The sequence below is a fragment of the Schistocerca nitens genome, chromosome 2, assembly GCF_023898315.1.
Source record: "Schistocerca nitens isolate TAMUIC-IGC-003100 chromosome 2, iqSchNite1.1, whole genome shotgun sequence".
In the NCBI taxonomy this organism is placed as follows: domain Eukaryota; kingdom Metazoa; phylum Arthropoda; class Insecta; order Orthoptera; family Acrididae; genus Schistocerca; species Schistocerca nitens.
In genome coordinates this window covers 998,530,707-998,558,063 of record NC_064615.1, presented here as the reverse complement: position 1 = coordinate 998,558,063, position 27,357 = coordinate 998,530,707, and the positions used below count along the sequence as shown (strand labels likewise).

The 27,357-nt window shown below is 43.6% G+C and overlaps 1 protein-coding gene across 2 annotated transcripts in view; it reads left to right on the top strand.

Moving 5' to 3' along the window:
- The window catches only part of LOC126237322 (uncharacterized), a 245,021-nt gene that overhangs the window by 157,298 nt on the left and 60,366 nt on the right, over nucleotides 1-27,357 (top strand). Inside the window, exon 1 of one of the 2 annotated variants that reach the window (XR_007545060.1) lies at nucleotides 18,352-18,532. The exons of the other annotated variant lie outside the window; for it this stretch is intronic. The gene's annotated coding sequence lies outside the window, so the exon portion shown is untranslated. Of the gene's footprint in view, nucleotides 1-18,351; nucleotides 18,533-27,357 lie in introns of those variants that run through there. 2 annotated transcript variants of the gene reach the window in all.

Sequence of the window (27,357 nt, the reverse complement as noted above, 5' to 3'; positions counted from 1 at the left end):
TAAAATACGAGGGGCGTTCATTAAGAAATACAACAGTTTTTTTTTTCTAAAAGCAGGTTGGCTTTATCCAGGATTCCAATACACCATATTATTCCCCACTCTTCTGACCACAAAGCCCCATCTTTCAACATAAGGCCGAGCGGTTCTATGCGCTTCAGTCCGGAACCGCGCGACTGCTACGGTCGCAGGTTCGAATCCTGCCTCGGGTATGGATGTGTGTGATGTCCTTAGGTTATTTAGGTTTAAGTAGTTCTAAGTTCTAGGGGACTGATGACCTCAGATGTTAAGTCCCATAGTGCTCAGATCCATTTTTTTTTTTTTTTCAGTATAATCTCCGTTCAGTGCGACGGCCTTACGCCACCTCTCTTGGATGGCCTGTATGCCAGGATGGTACTAGTCGACGTCGAAGCCAGCGTCTTCCTTCTTCAACAACCTCGCCATTATCCAGTACTGCTTCCCGCCGAGTGCATTCCCCATTGGGCCAAACAGATGGAAGATGCAAGACCCGGGCTGTAGGCGGATGAGAAAGAACAGTCCATTGAAGTTTTGTGAGCTCCTCTCGGGTGCGCAGACTTCTACATCTACATCCACATCCATACTCCGCAAGCCACCTGACGGTGTGTGGCGGAGGGTACTTTGAGTACCTCTATCGGTTCTCCCTTCTATTCCAGTCTCGTATTGTTCGTGGAAAGAAAGATTGTCGGTATGCCTCTGTGTGGGCTCTAATCTCTCTGATTTTATCCTCATGGTCTCTTCGATAGATATACGTAGGAGGGAGCAATATACTCCTCGGTGAAGGTATATTCTCGAAACTTCAACAAAATTCCGTACCGAGCTACTGAGCGTCTCTTCTGCAGAGTCTTCCAGTGGAGTTTATCTATCATCTCCGTAACGCTTTCGCGATTACTAAATGATCCTGTAACGAAGTGCGCTGCTCTCTGTTGGATATTCTCTATCTCTTCTATCACCCCTATCTGGTACGGATCCCACACAGGTGAGCAGTAGTCAAGCAGTGGGCGAACAAGTGTACTGTAACCTACTCCCTTTGTTTTCGGATTGCATTTCCTCAGGATTCTTCCAATCTCAGTCTGGCATCTGCTGTACCGACGATTAATTTTGTATAGTCATTCCATTTTAAATCACTCCTAATGCCTACTCCCAGATAATTTATGGAATTAACTGCTTCCAGTCTGACCTGCTATATTGTAGCTAAATGATAAAGAATCTTTCTTTTTGTGTATTCCCAGCACACTACACTTGTCTACATTCAGATTCAATTGCCATTCCCTGCACCAGGCGTCAATTCGTTGCAGATCCTCCTGCATTTCAGTACAATTTTCCATTGTTACAACCTCTCGATGTACTACAGCATCATCCGAAAAAAAGCCTCAGTGAACTTCCGAGGTTATCCACAAGGTTATTTATATATATTGTGAATAGCAACGGTCCTACGACACTCCCCTGGGGCGCACCTGAAATCACTCTTGCTTCGGAAGATTTCTCTCCATTGAGAATGACATGCTGCGTTCTGTTATCTAGGAACTCTTCAATCCAATCACACAATTGGTCTGATAGTCCATATGCTCTTACTTTGTTCATGAAACGATTGTGGGGAACTGTATCGAAAGCCTTGCGGAAGTCAAGAAACGGCATCTACCTGGGAACCGGTGTCTATGCCCCTCTGAGTCTCGTGGACGAATACCGCGAGCTGGGTTTCACACCATCGTCTTTTTCGAAACCCATGCTGATTCCTACAGAGTAGATTTCTAGTCTCCAGGAAAGTCATTATACTCGAGCATAATACTTGTTCCAAAATTCTACAGCTGATCGACGTTAGAGATATAGGTCTATAGTTCTGCATATCTGTTCGACGTCCCTTCTTGAAAACGGGGATGACCTGTGCCCTTTTCGAATCCTTTGGAACGCTACGCTCTTCTAGAGACCTACGGTACACCGCTGCAAGAAGGGGGACAAGTTCCTTCGCGTACTCTGTGTAAAATCGAACTGGTATCCCATCAGGTCCAGCGCCTTTCCTCTTTTGAGTGATTTTGTTTTCCTATCCCTCTGTCATCTATTTCGATATCTACCATTTTGTCATCTGTACGACAATCTAGAGAAGGAACTACAATGCAGTCTTCCTCTGTGAAACAGAGGCCTTGCGTTACCATGGAAAAGGAAAAGTTAGTTTGCATTTCTCTGGCGACGAACATGCTGAAGTCGTTCCGTCATCGCAGGAATCACAGCTGTTTGTGCGGCCGGCCGGTACGCGGAGAAGTTTGCGCGACCATGTTGCAATGACGACAGACGCCTCGCCCAACGACACACCGTGCTTTTGTTTATGGCCAAGTCTTCGTAGGCATTCTGCAAGCGCCTTTGAATATCTCCGATGTTCTGGTTTTCCGCCAAAAGAAAATCAATGACAGCTCTCCGCTTGGAACGGTCCGCCGTTACAGACGCCATGTTGAAGGTTGTATATAGCGTCGCCGCCTATCGGAACTTACTAAAACTATAGGGACTTAAGTTCGAATATTCAACCATGTCCCAAACAAATTCCGCATCTTTTTCAGCGGAAGTTCGCTGGGAGAAAAACGTGTTGCATTATTTACTGAGTGCCCCTCGTAGAATTAAAAACCGTCTTGACCGCAGTAGTACATTTGTTGCCAATGGTAATTGCAAATGACGTTCGTTGATCCATGATACCTCTTTCTTCACCGCCATCGCCTGCTACCGTGGTGTAATATGGCCTGTAGATGGTTACATTTTGACCGAAACCGGTTACCATTGCCAGTAAATATTTCATTGCTGTAAAGACTGTTTTCAGTTCAATTTTAATATTAAATAGGAGACATTAACTCTGTAGCTCAAGCCTCAAGCACAACAAAGACTGTAGTTAATAATGTGTGTTTGATAAACATTTATAAAGCGTTTACATAACACTAGACGCAGACGTGTCGAAGTAAGGAAGGAAGATTAGAGTTAAAGATCGAATATGAGTATGAAAATTATGTTCACAAATTTCTCTTTTTCAGAAATGCTTTTCACACTATTGCCAATCTGCATTTTATTTTTCTGTCTACTTCAGCCGTCGTCACTTATTTTGCTGCACAAATAACAAAAAGCATTTACAACTTTCAGTTTCTCATTTGCTACTCTAATTCCCTCAATATCGTCCATTTTAATTCGACTACATTCCACTATCTTTACGTTACTTTTATGGTATTCATCAAATATCCTCCTTTGAAGACACTATCCACGACGTTAAACTGATTTTCCAAGTCTTTTGCAGTGCCTGACAGAATTACAATGTGATCGGCAAAAATCGAAGTTTTTATTTCTTCTCCCATTCTCTTAAATTATCTTGTACAAGAAAGCACGCTTCGTTTAATAATAACCAAGGGACCGGATTTTTACAACACTCGGACCTATGGCAAAGTTTTAAAAAAATGTTCAAGTGTGTGTGAAATCTTATGGGACTTAACTGCTAAGGTCATCAGTCCCTAAACTTACACACTACTTAACCAGAATTATCCTGTGGACAAATACACACACCCATACCCGAGGGAGGACTCGAACCTCCGCCGGGACCAGCCGCACAATCCATGACTGCAGCGCCTTAGACCGCTTTTTTTTTCTCCTCTTTTAATCTCATTTTGTTCACTTTTGTTCGTTGCATCTGCTCGGAGCGGATGTCGTAAGACATCCGTTTAAGTTCGTTGTTGATCGATTAACTCAGTTTTTTTATTACAGAGGGCAGCTAACCCTCTGACTCAACACGCTGAGCTACCGTGCCGGCTGCCGCAAAGTTTAAAGCAAACTTTACTCACGAATAACATACCTAGGGGCACTCGGACCCATGGCAAAGTTTAAAGCAAACTTAAATCACGGATAACATACCAACGGGCTCACACGTGATTCTGAAAGACTGGTAATACTGCAATGCGCGCAACGAGAGCCCCAATAAGCCCTTCTACATTGTTAAAGCGTTACACTTTTCCAAGCGTGAGTGAAACTACCCTCGCCTGCTCATTGCCTTTGCCTCTTCAGCAGCAAAGCTTTGGGCATTCCGGGAATCCCGACTGCGCGGTGGAGATCCCTAACGGAGCCCAGAGTGCTGTATTGCTCCGCTCTCTGGTAGCAGCTTGTTTTCGTTTGTCGGGTCTCCATTCTGAAACGTTGTTTCGCTTTTCCTGTCAGAGCCAATATCACAGAGTAGCTCTCGAGAAGTCGTCTGTCGCCGAACGCGTAGGTGCACACTTCATCATGAGTTTCCTACTGGGAACACACTCCCATGAGGGCGACATAGTAATACGCATCTCTGGTGCAGAGAAACAACTGAATGATCTGAAAGCAAATAAATCACCAGGTCGGGTGGAATCCAAATTCGTACAAGGAGACTCTACGGCATCGGCCCCTTACCTAGCTTGCTTTTATCGTGAATCTCTCGTCCAGCAAAACGCCCTAAGCAACTGGAAAAAAACTCAGGTGACCTGCGAATTTCGAGACCAATAGCTCTAACTTGGATGTGCTGCAGAATCCTTGAACATATTCTCGGTTCGAATATAATAAATTTTCTTGAGACCGAGAAACTTATGTCCACGAATCAGTATGGTTTTAGATGCATCTCACATGATACACTGCGGACTATGGATGAAGGGCAACAGGCAGATTTCATACTTCTAGATTTCCGGAAAACATCTGACACGGTGCCCCATTGCAGGCTTAACGAAGGTACGAGCATAAGAAATAAGTTCACAGATATGTGAATGGTTCGAGGACTTCTTAAGTACCGAGCGAGGTGGCGCAGTGGTTAGACACTGGACTCGCATTCGGGAGGACGACGGTTCAATCCCGCGTCCGGCCATCCTGATTTAGGTTTTCCGTGATTTCCCTAAATCGCTCCAGGCAAATGCCGGGATGGTTCCTTTCAAAGGGCACGGCCGACTTCCTTCCCTAATCCGATGAGACCGATGACCTCGCTGTCTGGTCTCCTTCCCCAAACCAACCAACCAACCAACCAACTTCTTAAGTAATAGAACGCGGTATATTGTCCTCGATGGCGAATGTTCATCAGAGACAATGGTACTGTCAGGGGTGCCACAGGGAAGTGTGGTAGGACCGCTGTTGTTCTCTGTATACATAAGTGATTTGGCGGACAGGGTGGGCAGAAGTCTGCCGTTGTTTGCTGATGATGCTGTTTTGTACGGCAAGGTGTCGACGTTGAGTGACTGTAGGAAGGTACAAGACGACTTAGACAAAATTTCTAGGTGGTGTGATGAATGGAAGCTAGCTCTGAATGTGGAAAAACGTAAGTTAATGCGCATAAGCAGGAAGAACAAACCTGTAATGTTCGGTTACATTATTACTAGTGTCCCATTTGACACAGTCAAGTCGTTTAAATATCTGGGCGTAGCTTTGCAATGCTATGTGAAATGGAAGGAGCATGTGAGAACTGTGGTAGGGAAGGAGGGTGACAGACTCCGGTTTATTGGGAGAATTTTAAGAATGAATGGTTCACCTATAAAGGAGAAAGCATGTAGGACGCTGCTGTGACCTATTCTTGAGTATTCCTCGAGTGTCTGGGATCCGTATCAGGTCGGATTGAAGAAAGACATCGAAGCAATTCAGAGGCGGGCTGCTAGATTAGTTACCAGTAAGTTAGAACAACACGTTAGAGATGCTTCGGGAACTCAAATGGGAATCCCTGAAGGGAAGGCGACGTTCTTTCGAGAAAAACTGTTGAGAAAATGTAGAAAAGACGCATTTGATTATGACTGCCGAACGATTCTACTGCCACCAGTATACATTGCGCGTAAGGACCACCAAGATAAGCTTCGAGAAATTAGAGCTCATACGGAGGTGTGTACACAATCGTTTTTCCTTTATACCATCTGAGAGTGAAACAGGAAAGGAAACGAATAGTAGTGGTACAGGATATCCTCCGCCACGCACCATACGGTGACTTGCGGAATGTATGTAGATGTAGATGTCACCCGCGTCCGTGGAGGAATCCCTCCACCGTTCCACAATGTTTTCTCCGGCACACCCATTTTACAGGTGTTATCCATTGACAGAATGGAGCAGTTTTATAGGAATGTTCGTCACAAATTCCTGGCGCTAGACTTCAGATCCAATTGGTTGGATGTTATCTAAGGGGTGGTTACCACCGCACAGAAGTTAACACATCAGTTGAACATCAGACCCCTCTCTGTAGAAAGTGTCAGTTACAGGATAAACCTCGGACATAGATTCATTTGTTCAGATAAAAATGCAATTTGGTCGTGAACGAGGAAGAAATCGTCTTTAATTACCAGAACGAGCCCTGGCACCAGAGGGATTAGAACGCTTCTGCGGAGTGACATTTCTACAGAGTCAAACTTCTATTGAGCCTTGGGTGCTTGTTGGGATATGCGGCTTTTCGCAAGTACAGGCACACTAACAAGTCGAGCAGTGTAACACAGCGTGATGTAGTCGACGAAACGTGTTCAGACGGAGAGAGGTAACTGAATGTAATGGCAAGTCATTTCCCTGTGTTTCCGCTCAACGATTATTCATACACTACTGGCCATTAAAATTGCTACACCAATAAGAAATGCAGATGATGAACAGGTATTCATTGGAGAAATATATTATACTAGAACTGGCATGTGATTACATTTTCACGCAATTTGGGTGTCTAGATCCTGAGAAATCAGTACCCAGAACAACCACCTCTGGCCGTAATAACGGCCTTGATACGCCTGGGCATTGAGTCTAACAGAGCTTGGATAGCGTGTACAGTTACAGCTGCCCATGCAGCTTCAACACGATACCACAGTTCATCAAGAGTAGAGACTGGCGTATTGTGACGAGCCAGTTGCTCGGCCACTATTGACGAGATGTTTCCAATTGGTGAGAGATCTGGAGAATGTGCTGGCCAGGGCAGCAGTCGAACATTTTCTGTATCCAGAAAGGCCCGTACAGCACCTGTAACATGCGGTCGTGCATTATCCTGCTGAAATGTAGGGTTTCGCAGGGATCGAATGAAGGGTAGAGCCACGGGTCGTAACACATCTGAAATGTAACGTCCACTGTTCTAAGTGTCGTCAATGCGAACAAGAGGTGACCGAGACGTGTAACCAATGGCACCCCATACCATCACGCCGGGTGATACGCCAGTATGGCGATGACGAATACACACTTCCAATGTGCGTTCACCGCGATGTCGCCAAACAAGGATGAGACCATCATGATGCTGTAAACAGAACCAGGATTCATCCGAAAAAATGACGTTTTGTCATTCGTGCACCCAGGTTCGTTGTTGAGTACACCATCGCAGGCGCTCCTGTCTGTGATGCAGTGTCAAGGGTAACCGCAGCCATGGTCTCCGAGCTGATAGTCCATGCTGCTGCAAACGTCGTCGAACTGTTCGTGCAGATGGTTGTTGTCTTGCAAACTTCCCCATCTGTTGACTCAGGAATCGAGACGTGACTGCACGATCCGTTACAGCCATGCGGATAAGATGTCTGTCATCTCGACTGCTACTGATACGAGGCCGTTGGGATCCTGCACGGCGTTCCATATTACCCTCCTGAACCCACCGATTCCATATTCTGCTAACAGTCATTGGATCTCGACCAACGCGAGCAGCAATGTCGCGATACGAGAAACCGCAATCGCGATAGGCTACAATCCGACCTTTATCAAAGTTGGAAACGTCATGGTACGCATTTCTGCTCCTAACACGAGGCATCACTACAACGTTTCACCAGGCAACGCCAGTCAATTGATGTTTGTGTAAGAGAAATCGGTTGGAAACTTTCCTCATGTCAGCACATTGTAGGTGTCGCCACCGGCGCCAACCTTGTGTGAATGCTCTGAAAAGCTAATCATTTGCATATCACAGCATCTTCTTCCTGTCGGTCAAATTTCACGTCTGTAGCACGTCATTTTCGTGGTGTGGCAATTTTAATAGCCAGTAGTGTAGATTCTCTGAAGGGGGATGCCTCGATGATTCCCTAAAAGACGCCTGGCCTTTGCTATGTTCTTGTCGGTCTTCATTAGAGAGTATTTCACAAATTTCTAGACACATTTAGCCATATTTCTGTCGTTTTCAAGAAATACCACGAGAGGGTAATCTCATCACGTCCGCAATTAAACTTCTTACGAGACTGTCAGTGAGCATGATGGACAGTATACTAATTTTCAGCATTTACGTAATTTCCAGTTGTTGCGACGTTTTCTTCGTCACTGCAGTTTCTAGGCTCAAAAGGTTCAAATGGCTCTGAGCACTATGGGACTTGACATCTGAGGTCATCAGTCCCCTAGACTTAGAAATACTTAAACCTAACTAACCTAAGAGCATCACACACATCCATGGCCGAGGCAGGATTCGAATCTGCGACCTTAGCAGTCGCGCGGTTCCGGACTGAAGCGCCTAGAACCGCTCAGCCACCACGGCCGGCACCTCTAGAACTGATCGGATCTTACGTATGTCCGAAGTACTTTCTGCTAATGTGATGCAGATACTGTTCCGCAGTTCTGCTCATATGTGATGGTAACGATGTAGCCTCGATTGAAGCCCCTTTCTTCGACGTAAATTGATGAAATTGTACTATCTATTTCCTTTGCATGCTTTTTTGCACTTGCATATTGTTTCCTCACTTAATTTACTGCTTCGTCTGGAAGACAGACATAGCTACCTTTGCCTGAAACTGTGCTAATTTTAGTGGATAGTCTTCCTTTGTGCTTATTCGCTATAATGTTTATACAACGCCAGTAAGTTATGTCTACTTTGGTGGTACAGTCCGCTATATATTGATCTCGTTGTAAATCAATAAAGACTTCCCTTTGATGGTCTCGGTGAACGCCCTGTACACAACACTTACAATACGGAACACTACTTGCCATTCAGATATCTTCGTGCAGAGATCGACGGACAGGCTGGTGACCTTTATTCTGGAACACCCTGTTCCATGGTCCGCTACCTGAAGTGTCCTGGGCTCCGCAGAAATGTCATCAAATTCCATCTCTGTACCAGTGCCACTCGGTTCGAGTGTCACAATCTCACCACCATACACTTGAACGTAATTTTTCAACCGGATTGACTATAGTTCCCAGGGACGTAACACCGGTCCTATAATTGTGGTTCATTTCGTTCACGTCCGCCCCTGGTAGCTGAGTGGTCAGCGCGACGGAATGTCATACTAACGGCCCGGGTTCGATTCCCGGCTGGGTCGGAGATTTTCTCCGCTCGGGGACTGGGTGTTGTGTTGTCCTTATCATCATCACCATTTCATCCCCATCGACACGCAAGTCGCCGAAGTGGCGTCAACTCGAAAGAGTTGCACCAGGCGACCGGTCTAGCCGAAAGGAGGCCCTAGCCACATAGCATTTCCATTTCGTTCACTACTCGATAACCACAGTCGCTCTGAAACGTATTGGCCTTTCAGTCTTATCAGCAACAGCAACATTGCATCATGCGTCACAGGTATGGTACAAAATACGTTGAGCGGTTCCAAAGTTTTAGTCGTCGCTCTAGGTTTGCAGTGGCATTCAAAGAGAAGAGCACCGAGTACTCTCTTGGTGTACTAATGGTCTAGCCCCACAGACGAGAATTACTGTTATTATTATTATTATTATTATTATTATTTCATTTTAACCTAACAAACTGTAATTTCAAGAATCAAGATAAAATCAGGAAAAGAAGAGAAGGAAAAAGGGAAAATTCCGACAATAACGTCAGAAAATAAAGAAAGGGGCAGCGTAAAGAAAATGCAGTAGCGGTCGCCAACCCAGGCCCGTGTGATGGCGCTCGATGCGGAGGTACGCCGACTCGTATCCTAGTGGCAGATGAAATTTATACGGCATGTATTTGTCCGGGAAAGGGAGGAGAGGTGGTTGCGTAAAGGTGCTTGTCACTAGTCTTTTCGCCAATGTCCTGGATTAAATGCGAAATCTCTCTGCAGAGTATCATGAAGTAAGGACATGTGGCACTTGCTGGTGATCCGTCCGACGGATGGGGACATTAAATGGCCTATACACGCGTCCATCGCCCTCGTCTACGCTCCACAAGTACAAATACGACACAGTTGTCACATACCGCTGAAATTTGTTGCCAACAATCTCAGTTAGAGATTATTAGAGACCATCAGAGATACTACACTACTGGACATTAAAGTTGCTACACCAAGAAGAAATGAAGATGATAAACGGGTATTGATTGGACAAATATGTTATACTAGAACTGACATGTGCTTACATTTTCACGCAGTTTGGGTGCACAGATCCTGAGAAATCAGTACCCAAAACAACCACCTCTGGACGTAATAACGGCCTTGATACGCCTGGGCATTGAGTCAAACAGAGCTTGGATGGCGTGTACAGGTACAGCTGCCCATGCAGCTTCAACACGATACCACAGTTCATCAAGAGTAGTGACTGGCATATTGTGACGAGCCAGTTACTCGGCCACCATTGACCAGACGTTTTCAGTTGGTGAGAGATCTGGAGAATGTGCTGGCCAGGGCAGCAGACGAACATTTTCTGTATCCAGAAAGGCCCGTGCAGGACCTGCAGGACTGATGACCTCAGATGTTAAGTCACGTAGTGCTCAGAGCCAGCCAACATCTGCAACATGCGGTCGTGCATTATCCTGCTGAAATGTAGGGTTTCGCAGGGATCGAGTGAAGGGTAGAGCCACGGGTCGTAACACATCTGAAATGTAACGTCCACTGTTCAAAGCGCCGTCAATGCGAACAAGAGGTGACCGAGACGTGTAACCAATGACACCCCATTCCATCACGCCGGGTGATACGCCAGTACGGCGATGACGAATACACACTTCCAATGTGCGTTCACCGCGATGTCGTCAAACACGGATGCGATGATCATGGTGCTGTAAACAGAATCTGGATTCATCCGAAAAAGTGATGTTTTGCCATTCGTGCACCCAGGTTCGTCGTTGAGTACACCATCGCAGGCGCTCCTGTCTGTGATGCAGCGTCAATGGTAACCGCAGCCATGGTCTCCGAGCTGATAGTCCATGCTGCTACAAACGTCGTCGAACTGTTCGTGCAGATGGTTGTTGTCTTGCAAACGTCCCCATCTGTTGACTCAGGGATCGCGACGTGGCTGTACGCTCCGTTAAGCCATGCGGATAAGATGCTTGTCATCTCTACTGCTAGTGATACGAGGCCGTTGGGATCCAGCACGGCGTTCCGTATTACCCTCCTGAATCCACCGATTCCATATTCTGCTAACAGTCACTGGATCTCGACCAACGCGAGCAGCAATGTCACGATACGATAAACCGCAATCGCGATAAGTTACAATCCGACCTTTATCAAAGTCGGATTCGGGATGGTACGCATTTCTCCTCCTTACACGAGGCATCACAACAACGTTTCACCAGGCAACGCCGGTCAACTGCTGTTTGTGCATGAGAAATCGGTTGGAAACTTTCCTCATGTCAGCACATTGTAGGTGTCGCCACCGGCGCCAACCTTGTGTGAATGCTCTGAAAAGCTAATCATTTGCATATCACAGCATCTTCTTCCTGTCGGTTAAATTTCGCGTCTGTAGCACGTCATCTTTGTGGTGTAGCAATTATAATGGCCAGTAGTGCATATGGATCTGGTGACAGATTTCACCCGAAGGTATGCAGCCCACATAACATAAATGTCGTGCATTTCGTTCTTCAAGGCAGTTTTCAGTCGCATTCTGCAGGGACAATTTAGACGCTCCTGCAGCGTTTTCGATGTGAAGTGTTTGATCACCCATAATACAGCCCTCAATGGGCTCCCCCCGTTGTTCATCTCTGCTCACATGAACCGCTGGCTATGACGACAACATTTTGGCACTAAGAACGAAAGGCAGACCAGTGTAGAGAACTGGCGAAAGCACAGGCAGCTGCTTTCTATGACGAGGGCACTGGAAAGTTTGTACAACGCCACGACAAATGTCTGAGTCAGAGCTGCGACTATTGAGAGAGGTAGCTGGAAAGTGTGGCCAACTGTTGCGAACAAAAATTTTTTGATTTTCACCGTGGTTTTCATTTCACGACCGATCGGACCTTACTTTCCGAACAGCCCTCATACTATGCGTCAATTAATAAAACAGTATGTAACAACACCACTTACTTATCCTGATGTGGCATTTTTCATACTTTACATTATATTAATTATGACACATGTTTCATAGCAGGTATTACACCTAGTATGGAATATAAAAATCAGAAACAGCGACGACAGCGAGAAAATTAAAAGAAGTAAAAATACGCAGTTTGCATTTATTTGTAAGGAGCAGAAAAGTAATGATAAATTGCAGGCAGGTTGATTCAGAGTATGGGCCGCAACGGAATAGGAGACTAAGCTGGTAGAACAAAATTAATGAAGACAGGAGAAAAATAAAGGGCGTCATTGTGTGGGAAACGAAAAGAGGGAGAAACTGAGACAAGAAGCATACCTGAAAGAAGAAGCGAGCATTTATTTTGCTGTTTGACAGGTAGAAGTGGACACACGTGTTAATTTATGAGAGGATAAGTTGCGAAGTTAACAAGAGAAAATGCTTTAACTTTTTTGAATGCGACAGGGTATTCAGCTACCGGCATGCTTAGAGCGCGGGGCAGTTTGTTGCAGAGGCGGGCAGTAACAATGGGAAATGAGTTTGAAAATGTTTTTGTTTTATGGATAAGTACAATTACGGTACTTGACAAGTCAGGCCTTATGTTTCTGTTATGATGATATGAGAGGTACTTTATCTGTGACACAATGTACTGGGGTAAGTGCAATATGAGGAGCTGATGAAATAAATATTGAATATGTTAGCCCAGTTACATATCTGGCCACAGTCATTCTAACAAGACCCTCTAAGTACTGGCATGGTTTAACAGACAAAATTAGACGTAACGCACAAATACGTACTTGGTTGTAACCGCCTAGAATTTTCATTCCTCGTAACTTGTTGGATTACACTGCAGCAGTAGAAGTCGGGTGCTACTGTCCAGCGCAGCGCCTTTTACTAATAATAACAACGTTCTAGGTCAAAGGTTAGAAACTCGCCACTACATAGAATTTCAATAAAAATCATCAGCAATAGAGGTCAAAGATTTCCGGTATAATTATTCCACCCTCAGTCTGCCAATGGTGCTTCCATAGAGGGCGGTGAATAGACAGAGGTTTAGGGCACCAACTTTCCCTTGGTATGGAAACTGTCCATAAAAGGCAAAAGAATCAACGTTGATCAACGGCATGAGGATGTCCAAGCAATGGCTGCATTAAAGACACATAATGTGTCTCTCCATTGGCAAAAGACTGCGGATTAATTCTTCATTCGGATCTGTGGAAAGAGACTGCCAAGGGTGTGGTAATCGTGAGAAACAGATTCAATAATCAGCGAAAGGATAACATGCTACAAGTCGAAAAACGGAATGTCAGAAGTTTGATCGTGGTAAGGAAACTACAAAATCGGAAAAGGGAAATGCAGAGGTTCAGTCTACATATAGTGGGGGTCAGCAAAGTGAAGTGGAAGATAAGAATTTATGGACAGACGAGTAAAGGGTAATATCAATAGCCTCAGAAAATGCTATAAAGCGAGTAGGATTCTTTCTGAATAAGGAGGCCAGGGAATGAGTGTTATGAGCAGTTCAGTTACAGGATTGTTCTCATCAACAACGACGCAAACCAACATCTGTTTTCGCTCTCGCCTGGAAAGGTGCCGACACGAGCCGGTCTGCAACGTGAAACGGGAGATCATATTCTCGGGTATAGAATTCGCGTTATCTACGTCACTTTTCAAGAAAAACTTGGTTTCGAGAACATATCAGATCTCGGTTTTCGGATAGCTCAATCCTAATAGCTGGCCCTGCTGTTGTTCAATAGGCTCTCTATGTCAAAAAATGTTTGCGTATGATATCCTCATGTCGTTAGCTTGCCGGATCTGAAGGTAGACGGGCTAGGAGTCCTTTTCCATTTCAAATACCCATGATGTAGTATTGAAGTACATGCCTCATTTTTTTGCTAGTAAAATCGGGTTTGAAGTTTAAAATTAGCTTTGTGTTATTTCAATTTCACTTACGTAAACTATCTAAATTTTACTGACCAATGCATTTCTTTTCGTACGACTTACATGCCCCGCTGCAGCAGGGTAAAGAAAGAAGCCAGCAAAAAAAAGGCTAACATGTTTCTGTTTATTTAAAAAAACTCTGACTGGAATCTTGGGTACCAGCTGCCTCAATGTACCTGCCTCAGCACCTTTAAAAATGTTTCCAAAAATTTTAGCATATGAACATATTCATGCTTTTTTATGCTGAGGGGAGGAGACAGCGGCAACCTGAAAGAGACGAAGAAGTAATAAATACTGGAAAATAGTAGACAGTGGTTATGGTGTAGAAAGAGCGACGGAGACAGCGGCAGTGTGAGATAAAGAGACCGACACAGTGGCAACGCAACATAGTTGACAGTGACGGAACAGTGCTAGGAAAAGAGTGAAGGAGACAGTGCCAGGTGGGAGGGGGGAGGGGGGGGGAAGGGGAGGGAAGGAATGAGGAGAAAGTGAAAGTGGGTGAGAGCCAATGGTACTGAGAGACAGAGTACATGAAAATGACAACCAGTAAGAGCAAGATAGTTAACGTGAGAAGAGACAGCAGCAGTACAAAAGAAGAAATGAGATATTAGCAGAGAGATCCTGACAGAGAGAGACACAAAGAGATAATGGCAGTGAGTTGTTTTGAATGGGTATATGAGAAAGGGCAAATGAGAGTGAACAGATGTGAACGACTTAACAGCGATGGACTAGTGGGTGTGAGTGAGTTATAACTAGGGGAACTTGTGGGAGTTTGAGGTGAGTTGCATATTAAAAAAAGGCGCGAATAACTGGGCGTACCAAAATTTTTGGGAAAACTTTTAAAGGTACGGAGGAAGGTAGAATGAGGGAGCTGGTATCCCACCTTTCAGTCGGTCTTTTCAATAAAGAGGAACATTTCCCATTTTTTGTGCTCCGACAGGAGCATCTTTCCGCTGTTTACATTCTTCTTCAAGTCTCAGTGTATGTCGCCTGTCTCACACATCTTGTACGCCAGATGGAATAGTTTTGTCATCGCTAGTCCCCCAAAGGCTATCAGTACTTATGACGGAATGTCTACTCCAAGGGCCTTGTTTCGACTTAGGTCTTTCAACGCTCTGTCAGACTCTTCTCGCAGTATCGTATCTCCTATCTCATCTTCGTTATCTCCCTCTTCTCTGTCTATAAAATGGCATTATTTCCCTTGTATAGCCTTTCTCTGCGTTGTTTAAAACTCTTAGCTTCATGTCAATAAATATTTTAAATCATTTAATTTTATACATTTTTATCGAATGAGAAGTTTTCAACATTACTGACTATACATGGCGTGTTCTTAGTTATGCTTACTTCACCGAAGAAAACCCCTTTTTTACCACTGCCGTCTGATATTTAGAAGTTTTTAATGTATCTGAATGCGTAAATAACAACATCTCCACTCAAAAACCTCACATTTCCACAGATGTCATGTTGTTGTGGTCTTCAGAGACGGGTTTGATGCAGCTCTTCATGCTGCCCTATCCTGTGCAAGCCTCTTCCTCTCCTAGTAACTACTGCAACATACATCCTTCTGAATCTGCTTAGTGTATTCATCTCTTGGTCTGCCTCTACGATTTTTACCCTCCACGCTTCCCTCCAGTTCTAAATTAGTGATCCCTTGATGCCTCAGAACGTGTCCTATCAAGCGATCCCTTCTCGTCACGTTGTACCACAAATTCCTCTTTTACGCCGATTGTCTTCAGTACCTTCTCATGAGTTATGTGATCTACCCATTTAATATTCAGCATTCTACAGTAGCACCACATTTCGAAAGCTTCTGTTCTCTTCTTGTCTATTTATCGTCCATGTTTCACTTCCATACATGGCTACGCTCCATACAAATACTTTCAGAAAAGACTTCTTGACAGTTAAATCTATACTCGATGTTAACAAATTTCTCTTCTTCAGAAAGGCTTTCCTTGCCATAGCCAGTCTACATTTTATATCCTCTCTACTTCGACGATCATCAGTTATTTTGCTTCGCAAATAGAAAAACTCATCTACTACTTTAAGTGCCTCATCACCTGATTTATTTCCACTGCATTCCATTATCACCGTTTTGCTTTTGTGATATTCATCTTATATTATCCTTTCAAGACACTGTCCGTTACGGTCAACTGCTCTTCCAGATTCTTTGCTGTCTCTGGCAGAATGAAAATGTCGTCGGCAAACCTCAAAGTTTTTATTTCTTCTCCCTGGATTTTAATTCCTACTCAAATTTTTTCTTTTGTTTTCTTTACTGCTTGCTGAATATACAGGTTGAATAACATAGGGGAGAGGATACAATCCTGTCTCACTCCCTTCTCAACCACTGCTTCCCTTTCGAGCCCCTCGACAACTATAACTGCCATCTGGTTTCTCTAAAAATTGTAACTAGCCTTTCGCTACCTGTATTTTACCCCTGCCACCTTCAGAATTTGAAATAGAGTATTCCAGTCAACATCGAGTAAAACAGAAGTGATTTCAGGCGTTCCCCAAGGTAGTGATATAGTCCCTTTGCTGTTCCTAATCTATATAAACGATTTGGGAGAGAATCTGTGCAGCCGTCTTCGGTTGTTTGCAGATGACGCTGTCGTTTATCGAAAACAAACTGCAAACAAACTGCAAAACGATTTAGAAAAAATATCTGAATGGTGCGAAAAGTGGCAGTTGACCCTAAATAACGAAAAGGAACTCGTTAAACTTCGGTTACGCGATAAATCGGTCTAATCTAAATGCCGTAAATTCAACTAAATACCTACGTATTACAATTACGAACAACTTAAATTGGAAAGAACACATAGAAAACGTTGTGGGGAAGGATAACTAAAGGCTGCGTTTTATTGGCAGGACACTTAGAAAATCTAACAGACCTACTAAGGACACTACCTACACTACGCTTGTCCGTCCTCTTTTAGAATATTGCTGCGCGGTGTGGGATCCTTACCAGATAGAACTGACGGAGTACATCGAAAAAGTTCAAAGAAAGGCAGCACGTTTTGTATTATCGCGAAATATGGGAGAGAGTGTCACAGAAATGACACAAGATTCGGGCTGGAAATCATTAAAAGAAAGGCATTTTTCGTTATTACGGAATCTTCTCACGAAATTCCAATCACCAACTTTCTCGTCCGAATGCGAAAATATTTTGTTGACACCGACCTACGTAGGGCGGAATGATCACCACGATAAAATAAGGGAAATCAGACCTCGTACGGAAAGACATAGGTGTTCATTCTTTCCGCGCGCTATACGAGATTGGAATAATAGAGAATTGTGAAGGTGGTTCGATGAACCCTCTGCCAGGCACTTAAATGCGATTTGCAGAGTATCGATGTAGATGTAGATTTGATTAACTTTTCATGGTTGGGATTCACACTCATGTAATATTTCTTAAAAGACATCATAGTCGCCGTTGACTGTATAAAATATTTGTTGTTACTATTGCAATTTCGGCCTTATGGCCATTTTCAAGTAACACTGCAAAGTTACATTCTGTCAGAATATAAAACTATCTGACGTCAAAATACAGCCTTTTGACTGTGAGAGTGCCACAAGATCCGATGGGTACGACACTTATTACATCGTAATATGTTGTTAAACATATACTGAACTGTCGATGTTACCATCGTTCAACTAATCTATCACACATGCAAGTTCAGGTGCACTGACAACATGCGGCTCCACAATAAATATTTTATACAGTCAACGGCGACTATGATGTATTTTAAGAAAAAGTAAATGTAGATTGTCAAAAGCTTTCTCTAAGTCTACAAATGTTAAAAACATAGGTTTTGCTTTCCTTAACCTGTATTCTAAGGTAAGTCGTTGGGTCAATATTGCCTCGCGTGTTCCAACATTTCTACGAAATCCGAACTGGCCATGATACATTTGTAATTATAATCCGCGTAATTGGATGATGACCTAGCCGCGCCACTTGCTGATGGTACCTCTTCCCAGGTACAACAGGAGGATGTATATCAATTTCAAATGGATAAATAGTGCACTCGAGAGAAAGAAATGGAAGAGACTTTTAGAGAAGCGTTTGGTCGATGAGGCCGTTGTCACATGCACAGTAAAGTAAGACTCCCGCACGAAGATTCGTGCCCTCAACACAGGAGAAAGTGCGTGGCTCCCGGGATGTAACCACTGTGACGTTGACTATGTCCCGTATGAATGGACCTGCACGGAGAAGGGGCGCTTTGGATACGAGAGGTGGCGAGTTTCCCGCCTACACGCGAGGGCGCGTCAGGTGTGCTTCGGTGGAGGCGCCGGCCGTTATACCTGCGGCTGGCCTCGACTCACGGCTGCCGCCCCGCCGGTGGCGCGCTCTGTGGAAGGCCGGCTAGCCGAGGCGGTGCCTGGTTGCCTGGTTAGTTAGTTGTTACCTTGCCGGCTCGCGAGGCAGCGGCGGCGGCGGTGGCGGCGGCGTGAGGACCGGCACACCTGCTAACAACGTGGCGCGGGCAACCATGCGCAGGTAAATTACCAGAGCGGTTCTTCCTGCAACGCGCCGCTCCTCCATTCAGGTGCGGGCTCCGTGACAGAGCGCGCGTCTGCTGGCTTTCTTTGTCCCGCGGCGAGTCAACTTCTTTTCCTAGCGGTAGCTGCGTGTTGCTTGCCGGCTCACCTGTACAGCCGTCCTCTTCGATACATTGTAAAGTGCATGGCAGAGGGTACTTTGCAGAACTCGTTCGTATTAGGGCCTCACCACGGTACATTCCCGGGAAAAATTGCTGCTTGAATGTCTCTTTGCGCCGGCCGCTGTGGCCGAGCTGTTCTAGGCGCTTCAGTCCGGAACTGCGCGACTGCTACGGTCGCAGGTTCGAATCCTGCCTCGGGCATGGATATGTTTGATGTCCTTAGGTTGGTTAGGTTTAAGTAGTTCTAAGTTCTAGGGGACTGATGGCCTCAGATATTAAGTCCCATAGTGCTCAGAGCCATTTGAACCATTTTGTCTCGTTGCGCTCTCTATGGGGTTACCACTTCGAACTTGACCTCGTCGGGACGCTCTGAGAAGGGGTTATAGAAATGAAGTAAAAGAGTGTTTAATATAATTCCTTTTTATTTAGAACACTGTTACACGGAACTTGTTGCGGCGGAAGTAGTTTGTACACCAAATTTTTGGAATATTTCACTTTTCTTAGCAATTCTTTTTTTCCTTTTCATGTATTTATAAAACTATGCAATTCAGTTTGTAATTAAATACTGACTGTAAGATTGAGTCCACAGCCCCTGACAGCAGTCGATTTCTTTCTTCAGTCCACTAGGCCGACACCAACCAAAATATTCTTTCCATAGTGGCATTGTACGTAGGAATAGAAAACACTCGCATAATTTTAGCAGTTGGAAATCGGGACAAAATTGAATCTTGTCGGGGTGTCGGGACAAGAAGGTGCATAACGGTGACGGTCCCGATATATCGGGACGGATGGCGACCCTACTACAGTATGTAATTAATCTAATCTTCGCGGTCCCTGTAAGCGCGATATGCTAGTGACTGTACTTTGCAAGTAGCCCTTGTCAGCCGTTTCACGTTACACAATACTTTCGTGACGCTCACCCCTGAGTCAAACAAACCTGTGACTATATCCACAGCCGCGCGGGATTAGCCGAGCGGTCTTAGGCGCTGCAGTCATGGACTGTGCGGCTGCTCCCAGCGGAGGTTCGAGTTGTCCCTCGGGCATGGGTGTGTGTGTTTGTCCTTAGGATAATTTAGGTTAAGTAGTGTGTAAGCTTAGGGACTGATGACATTAGCAGTTAAGTCCCATAAGATTTTACACACATTTGAAAATTTTTCAACTATATCCACAACTACATCTACGTGATTACTCTGCAGTTCACAGTTAAGTGCCTAGCAGAGTGTTCACCGCAGCGTCTTCAAACTATTACTCTACCGTTCCATTCTCGAACAGCGCGCGGGAAAAACAAACACTTGAATCTTTCCGCGCTAGTTCTGATTTCTCTTATGTTACTGTGCTGATCATTTCTTCCTTTGTAGGTGGGCGCCGACAAAATATTGTCACACCCGAGGACATAGTTAGTGATTGAAATTTCATGAGAAGCTCCTGCTGCTGCGAAAAATGCCTTTGTTGTAGTGACTGTTGCCCCAATTCGCGTATCATATCCGTGGCACTCACTCCCATATTTCGCGACGCAAAAAGAGCTGCTCTTCTTTGTACTTTCTCGATATCCTTCGTCAGTCCTATCCGATGCAGATCTCACACCGCGCAACAGCACTCCAGCAGAGGAGGAAAGAGTAATTCAGCCACTCTCTTTAGCAGGCCTGTGGAATTTTCTAAGATTGCGCCAATAACGCGCAGACTTTGGTTCGCGTTCCCCACAGTGTTATCTAAGTCATCGTTCCAAGTTAAATTATCCGTAATTGTAATCCATAAATCTCTAGTTGAATTCATGATTTGTGTGATTTATCGTGTAACCGAAATCTATCGGATTCCTTTTAGTACTCGTGTGGATTATTTCACATTTTTAATTATTTAGAGTCAATCACCACTTCTCGTATAAATCATTTTGCAACTGGTTTCGATCATCTGATGACTTTATAAGGGGGTAAATCATAACATCATATGAAAATAACTAAGAGTGCTACTCAGATTGTCACCTAAATCCCACATAGATCAGGACCAGCATAAGGCCTTTAACAATTTCTTGGCGAACACTTCTGTTTTACTCGATGACTTACCGTCAGTTACTACGAACTCTGGCCTTTCTATCAGGCACAACTGAGACAATACTCCGTAGGCACGTAATTTCAATCACGAGTCACTTGTAAAGAACTACTGCCCTTCTTTGTATACGGTCAATATCCCCGGTTACTCTTATCTTGTATGTCTCCCATACACTTGAGCACTATTTTAGGCTGGTTCGCACAACTGTTTTATAACGGATCTCCTTCGTAGACTGCATTTTCGCAGCCCACAACCAAAGAGCTGAAGAGTGCCATCCGCTTTGCCTACGGCTGAACCTGTGTGGTCATTCCATTTCAAACCTCTACAAATTGTTAATCCAGATAGTTGTATAATTTGAATGATTCTATTTGTGACTAATTGGTGTTGTAGCAACAGAATTCTAGATTTTTTTCGGTTAGTGAAGTACGTAATTTTACATTTCAGGAAATTTAAAACAAGTTATCAGTATTTGCAGTATTTTCAAATTTTTTCAAGCTGTGGATATTTGCGGATTTTTTCAGATAGTACTTGATTATAGACTGGTGAACATACACGAAAAGCCGACCGGAGTCGCCGTGCGGTTCTAGGCGCTACAGTCTGGAAGTGAGCGACCGCTATGGTTGCAGGTTCGAATCCTGTCTCCGGCATGGATGTGTGTGATGTCCTTAGGTTAGTTAGGTTTAATTAGTTCTAAGTTGTAGACGACTGATGACCTCAGAAGTTAAGTCGCATAGTGCTCAGAGCCAGCCATACACGAAAAGTTTGAGGTTATTATTAATATTTTCTGTTACATCATTAATTTACACGAACAGCTAGGGACCCGACACATTTTCATGGAGCACGTCTAACTCATCCCTTGGTCTATTGATGACTATCCAAAGTAGATAAGATCCCGATTGAGCCGATGTTATCATCCCATTTCATAAACTCACAGATTGTTACACCCAGGTATTTGTAGGAGTTAAGTGACTCCCATGATGAGTCATTAATATCACTGTCATAGGATACGACGTTTTGGTCATTTCTCAAAGTGCACAATTTTACATTTCCGATCTTTAAAATAAGTGGTCAATTTCTGCAATACTTCGAAATGTAGCCAAGATCTCAAGGGATATTGGTGCTGTGTTTCTTTCCTCTAATAACCTGTGGAACACCCTATTGCTCGGTAAGATTTTCCGTCCGATTGCTTTGTAGGCAATACTCCAGCCCAGCTCCCGCTGCAGTCTGGAAGGAGTCTGCTATCCTGTTATACTGGCTGGATGAGCTTAATCAGATATCCATATCCACATTATTTGAATCATCGTAAACTGCTTGTTAGAGCGTGCTTTTTACTTTAAGATGCAATGTGTTCCAGGAGGAACTGTGGACGCTGTCTTTGCGATAAAGATATTTCCTCTGCTGAAGGGCATTCGTAGATTCCGTTCTGAAAACTGGTGACCAAACCCCACACGTCTTCTTTGGAGCGTCTCCAGCTCTTCCTTTAATCCAGAAAGCTAGAGTTCCCAAATAGAAATCTATTTACCACGAATGTGTTACAAATCTGAACCCAGTAACTGGTCGGATGAAAGTTTTCTAAACTACCTCTGCCGGTTCTTCCTACGAATATCAATCTTGTAGCTGCCTTCCCCAAAACTAGACATCGCTCCGAAAGTTGTTCAAATGTGTGTGAAATCTTATGGGACTTAAATGGTAAGGTCATCAGTCCCTAAGCTTACACACTACTTAACCTAAATTATCCAAAGGGCAAACACGCACACCCATGCCCGAGGGAGGACTCGAACCTCCGCCGGGACGCTCCGAAAGTATACATAAGTATTTGACACTTGTGACTGATAACACTGTTAGGTCATTAACTATGTTGTAAAACAATATCTGATCATTTTTTGCTAAAGTTCAAACTAAGCATTTTTTACTGAGCTTTAGTGTCCGATTGTTCGTTGTTCAAGTCTCCCTTATAACTGAAGTCATTTTTAGAAAGTACTCAATAAATCGCTATACTCAGACGCCGGTGAATTATGAAAAAAATCTCAAATATGTGCTCTGACAATGGAGTAAGGATGCAATACTTGATCTAAATACAGGATACATTACTTGGTGAAACGTAAAGTTGTAGTAGACATTCATGGAATTACAGCCAGTCCGATCATACATGGAAGTATGAAATGCAAACGGCCATACATACTTTTTGTCCATAACGACGACCTAGGCGGTCCTATTCTACCTCTGAAACACTTAACAAAAATAAAACAACAGTTCCAGTTGTAAGACTGAGTTTTTGCCACCTTCGCTTTCGGTTAATGTTTACCTTCGTGGTTTCCACGACATGTTCTATGTACGTGATAAATGAACATCCAGCTCTTATTTGCACTTACTTAGCTATAATGTGCGTTCTTATATGCTAGCTTTGTATGTAGGTAGAATAATTTGCGGGACACAGGTCGATAATTATTCACTATTCGCAACCAGTCTTGCCAGTAAAGCTTCGTGGAAATGGAGCTGATGTTTCATTCCTGTAATCACATGCGTAATTGGATCGAGAACTTCGTTTATTGTAGAACGCAGTCGGTGGCCATCAAGGAAGACTCGTCGACAGAAATAAAACAAACAGGTAGCATTCCGCAGGGACGCGTAACAGCGCTGCTGTACTTCACGACATACAGGATTTAGTCCGCAGTACCAGGAGATTGTTTGCGAAAGATTCTGTCATATTTTTAAAACCATCCGACATGATAAACGACGTGATGTTCAGGGGTGTTTACAGCTATCTTTAAACTCAAGCAAATGCAAAGGAATGAAAATCGGCACCAAAAAGTGTATTTTTTTATTATTAATTGCTTGCTAGTCTTCCTCTTATATGAAGTCGAACTGAATGAACTGACGAAGTTGCAAGAACACGTGCTAGATTTTTTACAGGTTTATTGATTAGTACGACAGTGTTACACAGATGCGCAATAAACACAAGTGGGATAACCTTGTAGAGAGGTGCGTGAAGGACTGCTCTTAAACTTTCCAGAGCTCGTCTTCACAGAATATTCTACGTGCTCCTCCCCCAAACGGAGATACGAGTCGCACTGATACTGCTAGAATATGTGCCAGTGCGGCCAAGAATGTTGCCAGCATCTGAGTTGGGGGTGAAGGTTTACTCGTCTTTTTTTTTTTTTTTTTTTTTTTTTTTTTTTTTTTTTTTTGCGGTGAATGACGAAATAACTCTGAGGTTTCAGAAATAAAAATCGTGAGTGCACGTATTACCAATCAGTATCTATTAATTGTTATCCATTAATTGTTCCAACAAACTATTACGTCTGTGTGGTGAGGCAGGGTGCGCGCTGGTTCGTATTCATAAAGGTCGTTTTTTCCTCTGTTTGTGTGTGTTTGTGTGTGTGTGTGTTTGGAACAAGATACTCGCTATCATTAAAAACACGATGGGTTTACATTTACATTTTGAACAAATATAATTTAGTGTGGCGGATGTAAGCAACTAACTTTGGTTTATTTTGAGGCTTTTGCAGTACGACAGTACTTCTCCAAGACGAAGAGTATATACTTTTATATCAGCTACTGCCACCTATGCAGTACGTTGCATTGATCAGTTGGTTTTTTTAAAATCAGTATCCTGTTACCAACTACAGAAACCTATGAGCCTCTTGAGGAAAGAAGCATATCTCGCAAATTCGAGAATTCAAGAACCCCGTTTCTCATGGGGCACCTGCAAGTACACCGCAGTCTGCAGTATGTTACCAGTTAGGGATACTGAGCGCTTGATTACATTAATTACAGCGTGAGATCTTACATGTGAGGAGTTCTTTGCAGCCGCGAAAAGAGTAACATGTTGGATTTCTTTAAGTCCCTGAAGAGTCTACGGTTAAGTACTGTTTTCCCAGTTCGGTCGTTTTCTCTTGGGTTTCAAATAAAGTTAGTTAGGCTCATGTCAGTCCTTAGCGGTACAGCAGAGGATTCCTTTCCAGATATACACTTGTCAGAACGATAACGGTTAAAAGTTAAGTTCTTAGTCACACCAGGGATAGAGTAAAGGAATATCTTCCGAAGGAGTCGATTGAATGCAGCATGAAACTAGAAACTATACCAGACTTACCTATACTAACGAAGCAGGGTTTACTAAGACATCTCAGACTGATCATCTAGTTTTTTTCTGAATCTAGCCTGCATATATACTCCACTGGTTTGATACGGCTCGCCACGAGATCCACCCCGTACCGACCTCTTCATAACAGAACAGCACTTGCAAACCTATATCCTCAATCGTTTGCTGTGTCTATTTCTATCTTTGTTTTCCTCTACAGTTGTTACCCCTCCATCTCCCTCCAGTACCATTGAAGTTATTCCTTGATGTCTTAACAAATGTCCTATTGTCCTGTCCCTTGTTCCTGTCAATGTTTTCCGAACATACTCCGGAGGACCTCCTCATTCCTTACCTTGTCAGCTCACGTTAACATGGCGAGGCATAAACTGGTGAAGGAATAGCAAGTTAGCAGATCTTTTTGGCACTGTCCCACAATTAGGCGCACGGCTCATAAATGGTAGCAGTATTACCACAGTGGCGTGGTTTCCCTGAAAGACCGACATTGACACTTTTCTCCATCCTGCACACTAAAATCTCGTGAAATATGTGAAATACTGTATTTTTACTTAACTGGGGGAGTATTAAATGAAAATCTTTCTAGAGTACCCATTAATATAAAATTCACATAAATTTTTGCGTATAGTTGTTAGGTTTTATATTATTATTAGATTATTAAGTAAAAAGTCTAAGAGCTTGTCCTTTATTCGCGACTCCTTTTTGCACGTATTACCATAACCATTTACCACAGAGCGCATTACGGATAAACTATCTCCCATCAGGAAACGTGTCGTTTTACGTAATATGGAGGAAAAGTCGCCACAGTGAATGATTTGTCAGAAATTTAGGTAGCGTAATAAAGGGTAGGTGCCATTCACATTAACAATGCTGTGTCGCGTCTCTGTCCAACACAATGCGGAACGCTGAACGCATCAGCGAATTTGTATAAAAGGTCAGCAATTTCCTCTTCGCCACAATCGCTCTGCCCGCAGTTAGCGGGAAGTGGAACACGACGCTGCAATCCCCATTCGGTGTCGACGACCGCGCCGCAACTCGACAGAAAGCGAGGGAAACGAGCTGCAAGGTCGATTATTGCATGCGAGAGTCGATTAGTAGCGCAAGCTATGGACTGCCGTCCCCACATCACACCAGTCACTCACCGGCTTTTTCATACTGTGTTGGCAACCGTTCGAAATCGGTCAGAAATTAACTAAAGGTAGCCAAATCGGTGTGTACGTAGAGCCCAATCAAAAATCTGCTCGGTTTGTCCCTGGCCAACGGACGCTGCAGTCAACAGAGTTACTCTGTCATCTGCACGCTGTTTCGGAAAAACGACAGCAGTTTAAGACATGGGCCATATTCTTCACTTCGATGATACTTTGATACAGCTAGCGGCGGATCGGTATATGAAACCGCACAACTGTTATTCACTGGGACTATTCTGTCCGTACTACGTATTTTTAACAGTAATTTATAGAGGGTCAGCCGAAAAATCGTGTCCCGTGCCCTTTCTGTGTGGATCTTGTTTCATATACTATTTAATTAGGCTCGTCCTTAAATTATTAGTACACTTAATTATCAATATATTTGATACTAGGCTAATTTTATAAGATTACACGTACTTAATCTCAAGTTCACTCAGTGATATTTTCTGTGTTCCAGCTACTTATCAACAAATCTACGTACTGGCAAAGTCAAACATTCGACACGCGCTTGAGTGACCAAAACCATAGAGTACGAGCGTCTTTGACTACGGTCCCAAGCTACAGTAACTGTTGTTACTGCTCCTTTTTCTATCTAATCTCTGTTCTACGTCATACAAATATTTTCCAGTTGGTGTTACTTCAACAAATAGTTTAAAATCAACAGAATAGGGAGAAAAAACTTCAAAAGTAATTTTAATACGACGTCTATACTTTTTAACTCCTTTACGCCTAATATAACCATGGACTTAAAAGTTTGAAACACAAATAACATTACCGCGACAACAATTAAATGTTCTGCAGTTTCAACTAAGGCTCGCCTATTGAAAACCAGGATACATGCTCTCACCTAACCGATTCATTATGGTAGCATTATGGTAGCAGTATTACCACAGTGGCGTGGTTTCCCTGAAAGACCGACATTGACACTTTTAAATTGTAAGACATTTCCTGGGGCAGATGTGGATTCTGACCACAATCTATTGGTTATGAACTGCAGATTGAAACTGAAGAAACTGCAAAAAGGTGGGAATTTAAGGAGATGGGACCTGGATAAACTGAAAGAACCAGAGGTTGTAGAGAGTTTCAGGGAGAGCATAAGGGAACAATTGACAGGAACGGGGGAAAGAAATACAGTAGAAGAAGAATGGGTAGCTCTGAGGGATGAAGTGGTGAAGGCAGCAGACGATCAAGTAGGTAAAAAGACGAGGGCTAATAGAAATCCTTGGGTAACAGAAGAAATATTGAATTTAATTGATGAAAGGAGAAAATATAAAAATGCAGTAAATGAAGCAGGCAAAAAGGAATACAAACGTCTCAAAAATGAGATCGACAG